At 33.5% G+C, this 16,065-nt stretch overlaps 1 pseudogene; it reads left to right on the forward strand.

The window, feature by feature from the left end:
* The first annotated feature begins 751 nt into the window (after positions 1-751).
* Positions 752-1,733, forward strand: LOC109676786 (olfactory receptor 10AG1-like; annotated as a pseudogene).
* The last annotated feature ends 14,332 nt before the right edge of the window (positions 1,734-16,065 follow it).

The raw sequence follows: 16,065 nt of genomic DNA on the forward strand, positions 1-16,065 counted from the left end.
AGGAAAACTTGACTTTAACCAGGATCTGTTTTGTCACAAAGGAATTTGGAGAAAGCAGTTAGAGTATGTTTGGAGTTGGTTAGATGATGCATCTTGGATTCTAGCACTAATAAGTAGATAAATGTAAATATACTTATGAAATTTAAAATCAAATTTGTTGAACTAAATGGTTTATGTGTCTTGAGGTAATAAACTAATAGTATAATTATTAGTATAACTAACAGTATAGAAAATGGTGGTAGGAGAATTTGTAAAGAAAAAAAAAGTGGACTGGCTTCAATGCTATGCATTCCAAGAATGGAGAAAATAATAATTAAAAGTAAAACAGAAAGAAAAGACTTCAATTAAATATTTGAACTTTCAAAGAAGAGAAAAATTTTATCACAGATAGTAGTGTTACTCAAAAGGTAGCTTTTACATGCAAATCCTTGGGTTAAAAAAATGAAGGAAGGGAGACTGAAAAATGATTCTATATTTGACTGGACAAGTAGCTCATCTTTACTATTCCTTCTGATATTGAAAGTAAATAGTTATATATAACTATATAGCTCTCATTGGTAAAATTTGAATGCAAATCTACCATTATCAATCCATTGTTTAAAAATTTACTTCATTGAATTTTTTTTTCTACAGATGAGATCATTGCTTCTTGTGACACATCAAACTTCTTCAGAATCAGAGAATAGAAATGTCAGAGATAGTGAGAAATCATATCAAAACTCATGTCTTAATCCAATAATCAAACACAGAAATGCAGCTAACAAATGTAAAAACACAAGGGGAAAACAATTTAAAAACTACAGACACAAATCTCACTATAATTATGAAATTTTTTCTATTGGGATTTTCTGATATTCCTAAACTTCACTGGTTTCTCTTTGGAACATTCTTGGTCATCTATATGATTATCCTGTTGGGGAATGGCATCATCATTCTAGTAACAAGAGTAGGGCCCATACTTCAGTCACCCATGTATTTCTTTATCAGCAATTTTTCCTTCCTAGAGATCTGTTACATGTCTGTCACTCTTCCTAGAATGCTCATGGATCTTTGGACTCAGACAGGAAATATTTCTTTTTTTATCTGTGCTACACAAATGTGCTTTGTTCTTATGCTGGGAGGCCACAGAGTGCCTCCTCTTGGCAGTGATGGCCTATGACCGCTATGTGGCCATCTGTAACCCTCTGTTCTATCCTCTTGTCATGAGCCACAAAGCCTGTGTGCAACTGGTAACTGGTTCTTGGCTCATTGGAATTCCAGTGGAGATAGGGCAGACATATCAGATTTTCTCACTGCCATTCTGTGAATCTCACCAAATCAACCACTTCTTCTGTGACATTCCCCCAATGCTCAAACTGGCTTGTGGGGACATATTTGTGAATGAGATGGTGGTGTATATATTTGCTGCATTACTTGTTACTGTTCCCTTTATGTTGATCCTTGGGTCCTACAGCAGAATTATCTCAACTAACCTCAAATTGCCATCCAACATAGGAAGATCCAAAGCCTTTTCTACTTGCTCTTCCCACCTTATAGTTGTATTTTTATTCTATGGATCAGCCAGTATCACCTATTTAAAACCCAAATCCAATCAGTATGAGGAAACAGACAAATTGCTCTCTCTTTTCTACACCGTTTTGACTCCAATGTTCAATCCTATGATATATGGTCTGAGGAACGAGGATGTTACTGAGGCTTTGAGAAAATTATTTCACAAAATAGTAGCCTTGTGAGACTCATGAAACACATTTAATTGGTATTAGTGTATGTTAACTGAACAAAGTAAGGGTTTACATTATGATACTTCCATTCATGTATATTATGTCCTCTTCCCCTAGTACCCCATCTCTATGCATATCCCTGCTACCCCTCCATTCACTATTATTTCATTTTCCCCCTAGATGACACATGAAAGAAAGCATGTGATATCTGTCTTTGTTCAATAGGCTTATTTTAGTTAATGTGATGATTTCCAGTTCCATCCATTTTCCTACAAGTCATAAAATCTCATTCATACCACATTTTCTTTATCCATCTGTGGATAGACACCTTATTTGATTTCATTTTCTTTTAAGAGATCTTTATGTCCTTACAGCTATGACAATTATGTTGACTCATTTAGCAATGCTCTAGTTTTAAGATCAGTCTTCCCTATCATTCTAACTTGGTAATTGAGATGTATAACTGAAAAAGATGATGTGATATGTAAAATATACCCTAGATGAAATCACATTTTTCTTACTTTGATTGAAACCTTCCTTGGAAGTAATATAAATTTCTCTTTTACAAAATAATATGGAACAGTTAGGCAGAGTGGCTCAGGTGGTAGAATGCCTACCCAGAAAGAACAAGGCACTGAGTTCAAACCCTAGTGTCACCAAAAATATAAAATAAAGTACTAGACACTTAGATTTTATAGAGTCACATGAGATAACTAACACATAGGATTAAAAATCTTAGTGCATGAAAATACATGTAGAAAAATGATTAATATAATGCAATGTTGATTATAACAATGTTTTTCTAAATAAAAAAGCAAAAACTTAATGCTCAAATAAAAATATTTTTATTAATATGATATACAAATACAAGACAATTACACACTTATTAAAAAGTTCATATTACACATATATAGCAATGATCCAATGAATCATTCCTACTAGCACTCATACTGTTTTTGTTTTCCCTTCCCCGTTGGGCATTGGAACTTATCTCCTTTAACACAGGAGACCTTTCTACCAGTATGCCAAAAGCCCAGGCTATTATCCTGTACATTGAGTTATTGATAATTCACAAGGGTTAATTTCCCCAATACACATAAAAGCAAGTATCATAGCATCAGGATTTTTTTAAAAAAAGCTTTTATTGAAGTTTCACCATCTAGATGATAGGAAATAAAATCATATCTGTCACTGATTGGCTGGTAGAGAGGGAATTTAAAGGAAGAAGGGATAAGCTACTTGTTGATAGGATACCAAGAAAGGGAAGTTTATGGGTTGTCTTATACAGGTGTAGCTGATCACCACACCTCTCTGTGGAGCCTATATTTATGTTGAGAGGAAATTATGTGCTGAGTCAATATGTCAAGCTTGTTGCATAAAGAGTCCATTGTTTGGATTAACAGGCTTCCTTTATGCATCCTTACTCTTGAAAAGCTGGTTTCAAGCTAACCTTGAATGGATTCTCAATGATTTTTTTGCAAAACAACTTAAGGACACTTTGTTATAAATAACTTATGTCCTGTTATGGTCAGAGCTCACCCAATTAAAGAACACATAGAAAGAAGTCACAACTCCTCAAAATTATATAATAGTGAAAACGAAATACTTAACACATAAAAATATGCTATTTTAAGAGTTTTTAACATGATCACCTATCAAATATTATCTATCATTTTAAAGTCATATATTATTCTTAGACTTTTAAAATTCATTAATATCTATTTAGGAAATTGTTTTCATGGAAACAATGGCAGATTTTTAAATTCCTTACATATCTGAAACTCATTTGAGAAATTTAGCTTTCTGATTTGAAAGAATTTATTTTGTTCATTTGTTCAAATTACATATTTAAAGTATGGATAAAATACAAGACTATATTGTTGTTAATGTACAGTACCCCACAATTGCACAGTATACCTTTTTTAAGGAAATGTTCACCAAAATAGACTAAAAATGGTAGCATATAAGATTCAATATTAGAACATAACAATTGAGATTGTGTCCTTTGCCACAAGGAGTTCAATTTCAATGTCATTGTTGTTGTGTTTTACTAAGGGAAGGTATATGAGAAAATGTCTGGATGGGATGATCATATACATTATCTTGATTGTCAGGATGTTGACCTTTATATACAGATGGGAAATATCAAATTGCACACTTATAAGTTTAAATATTTTGTTGTTTGTAGTGCTGGAGAGTAATTCAAGGGCTTCAAATAGACAAAGTAAGTGCTCTATCACAGAGCTGCATCCCCAGCTCCATATATGTGTTTTTTATCATATATATGTGTATATATATATACATGTTATATATATACACATATACACACAGACTCACACACAGACACACTTGCTGACACACATATATGTATATGCATATGTATATATTATTTATATTATACATATATATATATGCAAATATATATGGTGGTTGTTGAACTAAGGTTTGAACTAAGGGCCTAATGCTTTATAGACAGGCACTCTACCACTTGAGCCATTCCCAGCCCTATTTATATATTTTAAATATACATTAATGGTGCTATTCAAAAAAAAAGATGATGTTGATGCAGAGAGACTCAGCAAAGGGAAACTATGGAATCCGTTACTAGAATATCTAACTTACCAATGAAAATGTCAAAAAATTCTTCTGGCTGAAGTAACATGATATCAGAGGGAAATGTTTATATTTAGAAAGTAGTGAAAAATGTGAAACATTTCAAATGTCTGATTAAGTTTTAAATATTTTGTTTTAAATTTATTTAAAATACAACATAAATCTCTGAAGCGAATTCACAATAGCCAAGTTATGAAAACAACCAACAATGGCAGATTTTTTAATTCCTTATATATCTGAAACTCATTTGAAAAATTTAGCCATCTGACTTGAAAGAATTTATTTTGTTCATTTGTTCAAATTACATATTCAGACAATCGTTTTAGAGGATAGAATAGTCAGAAAAATGTGAAATGGCAATTGTGCACATCTGGAGGAAAAATGGAAGGAAAGGCAAGACATTTGATTTTGTAACAATATAAGTACATACACCAATTCCTTATTGGCTGACAAAAATTAAATTCAAAGCTTGTGGCTTACAACAACATCATTTCCTTATATGTCAAAAATGTCTGAGTAAAGAATTTCTAGATGGTTGTTCTGTTCCATGTGACATTGAGTGTGCTCACTTAGGGATATTCAGTTAGTTTCTTACTTGATCTGGAATGATCTCAAATGTTTTCACATTTATGATATGATTACACTAAACATTATTTAAAATTTCCATTGTTAGGTAAGTTATAGACATGAAGAGAAATCGTAAACATTTACATCAATACATTAATGATGTTATTTAATATTAAAAATTAAAAAAACTCAACAATGTGATTAAGATTGTGTTTGCAATATATGGGTAGTATTTAATTTAGATTAAATGATCAAAAATAAAGACTATTTTCTGATCATTAGTATCTTCCAAAATATCCTTCTTTAATCTCACTATTTGACTTCTTTTCATGCTGTTAAATAAGAAAGATAAAGTACAGATAGGGAAAACAGGAGAAGAACACTTTGTACTGTCACTAATTCATATAGGGTAGAGCACATATTGGTGGCAATAAGGAAGAGCTATGCTTTGTAATGTGAGATGGTAAATATCATAATTAAAAAACTTTGAAATATGTCTCTCTGTAATTATAACAATGAAAGCATGCTATCACTAATTTATATTATTTGAGCATTTTATTAGAAATATTAGTTTCAATTCAAAATCAAAGCATGCAATTCTCAATACTCTTGGTAAAATTACAGTTAAGTCTCACAACACTTTAGCTATATATTAATTCATTTTGAAATTTCAAAATTCATCCAACAAAGCAAGGAAAAATTTGATAGCTCATATAAATATGTCTATGTGTCTAATCCAGGTAACAGATGAGCAGTTTATTTTAAATTATGAATGAATTAACCGTACTGAATTTATAATCCTGCAGAAGGAGAAAAATTTAAAACTGAAAAACCAAACATCACTACAATGATAAAATTTGTTCTCTTGGGGTTTTATGATATTCCCTAGTTCCACAAGATTCTTTTTGGGAAATTTTCACTCATATATTTGTCATTCTTATGTGTACCATAATAATAATAATTGACCATATTCTTCAGGTACCTATTTATGTTTCCTTAGCAATTTTCATCTTTGGAAATCTTCTCTGTAACAGTCAAACTACCAAGTATGTTTATGGATCTTTGCACCCAAAATGGAAATATTTTGTTTGCCTGTGCTGCACAAATGTGTTTTGTCCTGATGCAGGGAGGCATAGAATGCTTCCTGCTGGCAATGATGGCCTATGACTGCTATGTGATGGTCTGCAACCCTCTGTACTACTCTCTAGTCATGAGCCACAGGGTCTGCACACAGCTGGTGGCTGCCTCCTGGAGCAGTGAAATTCCAGTTGTAATTGGACAAACATTCCAGATGCTCTCTTTGCCTTTTTGTGAGTCTAACAGAATTAATTATTTCATCTGTGACATCTCCCCAGTAGTTGAGCTATATTTGACATCTTTGTAAATAAGATAGCAGTATACATTCTTAAGGTATTTTCTGTATTTCCATATCTGTTGATATTTGTCTCCTATGTCAGAAATACCTGCACTTATTCTGAATTGCCATCAGCCAGAGGGAGAGCTAAAGCTTCTCCAGATGTTCATCTCACCTGACAGTTGTTTTCCTATTCTATGTAACAGTGAGCATGACTTATTTATAAGGCAAACCAAATCAATAGGTAGGAAGGGGGAAACTACTGTCTCTTGTCTACACCACTTTGATCCCAACATTAAATCTCATTATCTACACTTTGAGGGATAAGAATATCATTGTGGCACTGAGAAATATGAGGCCAATAAGTGAAATTAGAGAAAGTATTTGCACAGAGACTTGTCACATGTAGTTAGGACAAAAGGAAGCTTTGCTTTATTCCTATAGTCTTCCATAATTGTAAATGATATTATGAGAACAAGCCACATTATATAAATGCACAATTGACTTATAGAGATTAGCTGAGGTTTTCTGTGTAATTAGAGTGCACACTAACTCAAATGCATAGATCTCATTTTTAAGATCAACCTTTCCTCTCATGGGTGACTATTGAAGTAAGAGACTGAGCAGCAGAATGAAAGAGAGCTGAGAGAGGGGCTGGTATTGTGTTCTGGAATGAGTTGTTATTTTTGCTATTTACCTTATAAAAGATGTATTTCCTGCCCTTCTGTGACAGTACAGTTTGATTTATCCTATGAAATCTGCAGAACCAGCTATGATGGTGGAAGCAAAGCTAAGAAAACCTGTAGCAAGTTCTGTGGAGAGACTACAAAGCAAAGTTGAATGGTCATGACATGTAAAGGTTAAAACTATAAACTCAAAAACTAAGGTTATTTGATTAAAATACAGAAGAGTTTGGTGCATACATATTGTATGTCCATACAATTTTATATTTATATATATATTACTAATATATATATATAGAAGAGAATGAAATGTATATCTCAAGATATTAATTTTACATTTATATTCGGTAAGAATATGTACATAATTCTATGAAAGTCATAATATTTTCATTCATTATTAAGCCATGTTTTGAATTAAATATTTTATATCTACTAATCATGCTGAATTTGGTAAAATAGTATTTAGGGCTCAATATGAGCCAGATATTATTTTAAGAGCATAAGGGGCATTTCTATATTAAACAAGCAAACCAGTCCTCACATAATAAATACTATGTAGACTAAGATGGTAATTATACACTTCTTAATAATAATCCTGACACAAACAGAGTGGAAACCTACTTATCAAATAACTTGAAGGAAATTTAAGTGCAAATATGTAAATGGATTTCTATGACACGTTCTTATACTAGAAAACTTATATTTAAAATATATAAATTTCCCCCTCTGAACCATAAACTTAAAGAAACAGAATACACTGTGTGAATGCATATGTATATGACTTGACAGGAATTGTCAATTGTTTGAGAAAAAGCTTATTTCTCAAGTTGTGGAATAAAAATTAGCCACCAAAGCAAAGTTGCCTTGAAGAAAAGTAAAGTGGGCAGATATATTACAGTGTGCATCACAACAAACTGTACTTCTGCAGAAATTCAAGTCATGATAAATTCAACAGTAGAGGAAACAATGTCACATCATAAAGAGTCCAATATGTAGGTACAAGCAGGTCATGGCATACTTGAATATGAAAAATGTAGGATGACAGAATACTGTAGAAAAGTTGGTCTTTTAATAAATTACACTTTAAAATCAAATCAAATATCATAACTCGAGGTGAATTAAATTGTGAAAAAGACAGAGAGAGCTATGGCCTTGCTTCCCACAGTTGACCAACAAAATAATTCCAGTTAGTTTGAAGCATGATACAACACAACACATAGTTTTCAAGATAATGCATATTATCTTCCTATCTTTAGTCTGAGAAAAAATAATTTTACTATTGAAGCTTGCCTATAGGCCATAAGTTGGTAATCACTGTTAAACCGAATAGTGTTAGATCTATAACTGAAGTATATAAAACTATTTCTAAAGTAGACATACTGAAAGGCAAAAACAGATAACTTGAAGATTATGAAATGCTTCTAAAACATGGGAAAATTGTGCCTCTTATGAATAATCTTGTGTGTGTTTATGCAGTTGTATGGAATATGTGTTTCATGCAAAGAGATATATGGGAGTGTACCTTCTGTTATTCATATTGGTTACCTATAGTTCTTGCAGGAGAATATTAAATACATCAAAATGGCAGGATTTCAAGGAATTTTGACTTTCATTATTCTAATACAAAATGAAAGAGAAACAAAAAAAATCATTAATGAAGGTCTTTCCTTAGAAACAACTTAATGAAGAATCAAATGCAACCATATCTTTAGAGGGCTGAAAGAGGAAAAAAAAAAGCCCATCTATAATGATTTACCTGATGAAATTACTCTAAAAGAGAAAATGAAATAACGTAAAAGCAAAACTATTTTTACCAAAAAAGGGGAAAGAATATATCACTATAATATTTACCAATGATAAATCCAAAATAAAGACTTCAAGTAGAAGAAAAATAAGGCCTGCAAATTTAAATATGGGAAATAGATGATTAGAATGGGGAAAAAGTTGATATGTGTGATATGTTTTACACTTTTAAATATCTTTCAGGTGAGATTTAACACTTTAAAATAAAACTGTGATCTAATATCATGATTTATGCCTGTATTCCCAGCTACTTGAGGGGCAGATATAGGAAGGTTATGGCTTGAGACCACTCCGGACAAAACATTATCATGAGTGTATCTCAAAAAACAAGCTGAGCACAGTGTTGTATCTCTTTAATCCCATAGATTCATGAGTTAGAGGTAGTAGGACTGCAGTCTGAGGCCAACCCAGGCAAAAGCATAATGTCATATCTGAAAAGCAAACTAAACCTAAGAAGGCTGGAGTATGGAAACTCATATAATTATAATAAACTAACACACTCATAACTATTAAAGTGTTAATTCTGCCCAAATTGACTTACACATTTATTTCAATCCTAGTGAAAAAGATCTAGGATTTATTGTAAAGGAATTGATAGATAGATTTATTCTAAAATTTGAATAAAATTGCAAAGAACCAAAGAGAGCGATAACAACTTTCATAAAATAATAGATATTTTAAATGACAAGAGTATTGCCAGTCTTATGATTAACTTAGTCTAACTAAATGGTGTGCTGGGTGCCAGTTGCTCATGCCTGTAATCTTACCTACTTGGGAGACTGAGATTGGGAGGATTTTGGTTCAAGGCCAGCCCTGGCAAATATTTCTTCAGATTCCATCTCTAAAATAAGCAAAGAAGCCTTGGGAGGATTCCATTCTTGATTACCTCTCAGGTAATTTGACCCCTGATTACCTGTCCTTAAAGCATGAGTGTTGATCACATGTCTCACATGTAACTAAAATACCTCAGAGTTAGCAAAAGCACATGCAAAGAGTGCTCCACTTTGCATGAAGAGATCTTGTCAATTGAACCCATCCTGCAAAGACCACCCAGGTTTTTCCCTCTGTTTACCCTTTCGGTTTATAAAGCCCTTTGAAACAAGAAGCCACCTGGCTGCGAGTCCATTGCTTTCTCTTGAAGGGTCTTCCCTTCACCTTCAATTAACCTTACTATCACTTTCACTAGATTTTTGGGTCTTGCCTGAATTCTTTTCTCTTGGGATGCAAGTGTCTAGGAGTCTTCTGGCCAGAATCTTCAGAGGCCATACAGATAGTAACAATTATATTTAGGAATCTGCAGCCTTTACTTCTTTATTTTCTAAGGAAAAAGAAATGTTGAGAGGCTTTTATACAATTAACATATATTAATTGTACAAAGTACGGGTTTAAATAATGCGTCTTCATATATGCAAAAATGTTTTTTGATCATATTCATCCCCTCTTTTACTCTTTTTTTCCCTTTCTACCTCCCTATTAATCCTCTATTACATTCAAAACCTTGTTAGTTTGTTTGTTTTCCTAACTTCCACAATAAGAGAAATAATATAACAATTGTCTTTGCAAGACATTTTCGTTTGTTTTGTCTTCTCCTGTATCTGTTTTATTGTGTTATACATATTATTTCTTCTACCTTCATTCCATATACTTTTCCTGCTTCTTACATTCCTTCTCCCTTCTTTCTTCCTGACCCCATACCAAAGTTCTGTTTCTTAATTATTAATAAATTTAGCCTCAATAATTTCTTACTTATGCTATAAGCACCCTAGCTTTCTTTTTTAAACCTTATTTGGGGTATAGCTGATGCTTTCAATTGTTTGTTTTTGCATTTAAATAGCTGGTTTGTTTTTTATTGTTTTTATTACTGCTGCCTATTTCATATTTTCTGAATGCTAGTGGGGATTATGACTACAAGAGACAGATACCCACTAAAAAATATCCCATAAACATTGAATGAGGTATCTATCCAAACAGATGCACAAATCACCTGTAATAGAAGAAATACGACAATGCAAGGCAATATGAATCCTCTAAAACTTTACAATACACTGAACTCCAATATAGATATGTTGTCAGGTGGCAGTTAGCTATGCGTGATGGAGATATGCAAAGAGAAACAAATGTAAGAGGTGCTTAAACTGCTTTTGCTAAACAACACTGACTCCTTATATGGACCCATAAAGTAACTAAAAGTAGATAAAAGCATGGCAGCTGTCCTCCATTTTTGTATCTGTCTCTGCTCTAAGCCATTCACTTTGAAGTCACTTTGTAATCTTGCATTTCAGGAAAGATAGGACTGATAACATTTTCAAGGTCACAGAAGGATACTACCCATAACAGTAGAGCCTTCTTAGGGTAGTCAGTTACAATGACTTCTCAATGATTCTGGATTACAACAAGGACTGAGATAATGATCACCCAGACCACACCTGTGACTAGGACTGTTTGTGCATTTGTATCTCTCCATGTCCCCAATTCTTTTTGTATTTAAACCTATAGCTCATGTCTGTACCCTAAAGATGGCTGAAGATGGGTTATGTGTTTACTTTGCCTCTTCCCCTAGCATGTCTCAGTCCACACAATAAATCTCCTTTCTCTGCCCTTCACCACTTCTCTCTCTCTCTCTCTCTCTTTGACAGTACTGGTGTTTGAACTCAGGGATTCATGCTTATTAGGAAGGGGTTCTATCACTTGAATGACTCCATCATCTCTTTTTGGTGTTGGTTATTTTCAAGATGGAGCCCCACAAACAATTTGAACAATTTTTCCAAGCTGGTTTTGAACCAGGATACTCCAGATCTCTACCTTATGATTAGCTGGGATCATAGACATGAGGTCACCATGTCTCTTTATTTGGTATAGAGAGGTGAGTAGCCAGACCTGGCATGTGGAATCCCAGGAGTTTGAGCCTTGGGTCCAAAACTCTGGTTTCACTAAAATGCATAAGGTTTCTGAGAGAAAAACATTACAATTAAACTTTCCACCTCTTAAGAGCTTAAGGAAAGAACAAAACAGCACACCAAGGTCATAGTATATCAAAGACATTTGTGATTCACTTACCTTAAGGTGGGTCAACATCATTTCCTGAAAAAAATAGATCATTATTTAACAAAACATAGACCCAGGACTATAACCCATATCGTAGAGGTCAGGTGGACATGGACCCAGTAATAGATGGTACATGGTAAAATTTGTAGATCTGCCCTAGCCTTGTGACCTTAACAGTGACTTTAGCCTCAAGGACTGGTCCTAAAGAGAGAGGGAATGTTCCAAGCCCTTTCCACCTCAATAAAAACTTGTGCTGATGTAAAAATAATTGTAATTTTCATTCTCACTCTAGAGATGATGTGATTTCACTCTATTCAAAGTGTACTCCTGGCCTAATAAACTTTGCTGCCATTTTCACTACATTTCCACATTTTGCCTGAATTCTTCTCTTGATAAATGAAAGGACTGAGGTAGACAGCTGAGCTGACTTTCCAGTAATATATAGTTGAAATGCTGACAAAGAATTTAAAAGTCTAGATTTCAAATTGATTAATGACCTCAAAGGGATTCAAACTCATGGATAAATAAAATGAGGAAATCAGTTCAAAACGTGGACAAGAAATTTAGAAACTTGTATGGCAAATTCAGCAAGGTAATTAAGGTCCTTGAAAAAAAATGGAAATCTCGGAAATGAAAAACTCAAAAATATTCTAAAAAATGCTTCAAATTCAGGCATGGTGCTGTAGGCTTTTCATCCAAGCACTTGAGGTGGAGACAGGACAAAGATGAATGCAAAGCCAGACTGATCCAAATAGAGACTCCAGGCTACACCACTGCACAAAATAAGAGCACTTCACCTTTCTCAAACAAAGAAACATGAGTAAACTGGAAATCATGAGCATCAAACTGGACCAGTCAGAAGAAATTTTAGGGACTGAAGACAAGGTTAAGGAATTGTTATATTGAGGCCGTTCTAAAGGAAAAAAAATAAACTATGACCACAACTTTGAACAATTCCTGACTTGATAAGGAGACCAAACCTATGAATGAATCCATTAGGTAGAAGAAGGAGCTGAGGCATAAACTAAGGCATAGATAAGCTATTTGATGAAATTATAGCAAAAATTTCTCAAATCTAAGGAAATATATAGCCATCCTTATGCAGAAACCATTTATAATCCCAAACAGACATGAAAAGAAAAAAGTGATCCCAAATCACTTTATAGTAAAAATGTGTAGAACAAGGCAAACTAATTAAAATTATATCAGACCTCTCAGGAGAAACCCTAAAATTCAGGCAAGCATGAGATTGTATATTTTAAACCCTGAGACTGAATAATTGCCAACCAAGATTACTATTCTACAGTGTTCTCATTTAAAAATCAACGGAGAAACAAAGACCTATGATAAGCACAAACAAAACCAATTCGTGACCCCTATTGCAGAGGAAACTTAAAAGAATCCTACACGCAGACAAGGAAGAAAAACATTTATAACCACAACAGCTTTGGAAATGCAGCAGCATAGCTGCTTTTCTTAAGTTGTTTATGTTCAGAGCAGTAGGAACACAAGTTTCTCCTGCTACAATGTCATGCCCCTTCCAGAGTACTGTTGCTCCACCTCCTTGTTTACCACTGGATATATAAGACTCCTGAAGGAGGACACGAGATTTTTTGATGGGGAATTTTGATTGACTGCCACTGCCACTGCTGCTGGCTTTCTGTATGTCCACCAGAGCAGTTTTCTGTACTGAGAACTTTATACACAGGCTTTAGAAAAGCTAAACTAAAGAAAAGCTAAAGAGAACATAGGACAGTGCATGTCTAAGGACTGAGACTTTAAGAGAGATTAAGGTAAACATGGGACAGTGCAAGTCTAAGGAAAAAGACGTTAAAGAGTAGAAAAGAAGCAAAGTTTTAAAGAACAGAGAAGAAAAGAAGCAATGAGGCTGTTTCGTGTCTCCATATGAGCACCCACCACACCTGGCCCTAAATTTCTGCATATCTGTCTTCTATCGTTTGTCCTTTTTGCATCTTCAGTCACCCCCAGTTAGGTCAGGAGAACAAGAGCTTGTGGGAAAGCACTCAAAGGAGCCTGTTTTTTATTTCCTTAGGTTTCATATCGCATATATTATTATTATGAAAATAGCCAATGGCAGGCGGGTAGTGAGACACTCAAGGTTAAAAATAATGGGATTAGTTCTTAAGATCATATTATGGGATTTATTTCATATCATTACTATTTATTAACTAATAAAGAGTTCAAACACTTGGAAAACTTGTGCTGATATGCAGGATTTTTAATCATGATGCTTGATAACAACTACTACTTTCTTTTCACAGGTAAACAAAACAAGGATATGGTTGTGAGGAGAAGTTCATTAACAAATAAGAGGTATGAAAGTATGATATGGAAAGTAAGGCACATATTCTACTAGATCAGCCATAAAACAGGAGAGGAAGCACTGCTGAAAAGCACAGTTAAAAATTGGGTGATGGGCATAGCATTGGGAATTACAAAATCTGTGCATTTCTCTTTGAAGATTCTCTTCTTAATGTGTGAATCAAAAAGACACTTTTCTTTGTTCACAAGCAAAAATGAAAACTCCTAAGTCCAAAGCCATTAAATCACATTCAAATACAAATGTACTATGATTTATAAAATATTTTACAATTTGTAATGAGATGTACTCTCTTCTATATTTTAGGACTTATCACAGATTCATTCCTCAATGCTTGTTTTTGCATTTTTCCATAATTTCAGATAGTACAATGTTAATGGAGATAAGAATTTTTATGTGCTACTTACTCAACCAGCACTAATTTATAGAAAAAAGGCCAAAAAGAAGATGACTAATTTTACTCTTTCAACAGAAAAAAAGACAAACTAGCAAATCTCACTTCAATAAAGATTTATTTCTTAGAATCATGTTCTCCTTATATGTGGATTATAAATCTAAAACAAATGCAGTAATATTATTGGATATGTGTCAGAGCCAGCAATGGGACCTTGCCTGTTTGAGTCAGCATCTGGGCTTGTGAGAAAGCTCTAAGGAACTGAGGCAAAGGCCTCAGAACCAAACTGTGCTTGTGTGAGTTGGTAACTGTCCTTATGAGAAAGCCAGATGTCCAGAAAAACAGTATTCAAGGTTCTCAGATAGTTTTGTATCCTTCAGATGTAAATAAGAAAGTTATGCTCTCTGTGTGCCCATTTTAAAGGAGACATAACAAAGAGCTAATTTAAAGTGTGCTTCCCTGTACTAACATAACTTTGATATGTAATACTTGCCCTTTGTGGTGGTGCATGCCTGGAATTTCAGACCTTAAGAAGTTGAGGCAGAGGGGTTCTTAGTATGAGCCAGACTGGGCAACATAGTTAGGCAGTGTCTCAGAAAAGAAGGAATAAAATGGAAAGGAGGGAAAAAAGGAGAGATGAAGGGAAGGGAGGTTCCAGGAGAAGGTGTTGTGTGTGTGTGGGACAGAAAGAGAGAGAAAATAAATTATTATTAAATTCCTAAGGAGATTCACTCAGTAGCAGTGAAAGTGAAAATAATAGATAAAGATATACAAATTAAGTCTGCATTTGAGGGAGAAAAACTGCATGTGGCTCACATTGTTTATTCTTTTTACAATAAAAACAAAGATGCAATATTTTGTTACTGTATAAATTTAACAAAGAATAAACAATGTGACTAGTGAATGAGAACAGATTTCTATCCTCATATATAATGCACAAGGAGGATGATATAAATTTTTTGAAATGCACCAGTTTTCATATTTTTACTGAATAGGGTTCATTTTACTCTTTTACTATTTACAGTTTAGAGTTTTTCTTGAAAATTAAAGTACTATTAAAAATCACAAATCATTTTTTGGGATATAATATTTTTTAATCATTTTATCACTAGTTTTTCACTGTAATTTTGATACCTTTTTTTACCATGCAAAATTACTTAATTTTACTGTGTGCTTAGCTCATGTCATATAGTATAAATTTTGATAATATATTAGCTTTCCTAGTTACAAAATTGTAAAAAATTCTTGAATGATTTCATTATTTCACTTTCTAAGATATTTAAATTGTAAAACATTTAATGTTTCCTCTTGTGCCATTTGGTTTTTCCTCAACACTACTCAGGCATCTACATTTGCTTGTATATACATTTTGCTTAGTATGCATATTTTATAATACTCACTTTGTATTTGAGTCTCTTCCCTGGTTTTTCTAGTCTACTAGATCTTCTAGTGAAGATCTGTTTATCCATATCATTACTACAGTGTATTTGTTTTGAGGCTTTTTAGCACTTTCCAGCTCAGTTCTTTTTGGATGTGCACCTGTG

The sequence above is a fragment of the Castor canadensis genome, chromosome 1 (assembly GCF_047511655.1).
Source record: "Castor canadensis chromosome 1, mCasCan1.hap1v2, whole genome shotgun sequence".
NCBI lineage: Eukaryota > Metazoa > Chordata > Mammalia > Rodentia > Castoridae > Castor > Castor canadensis.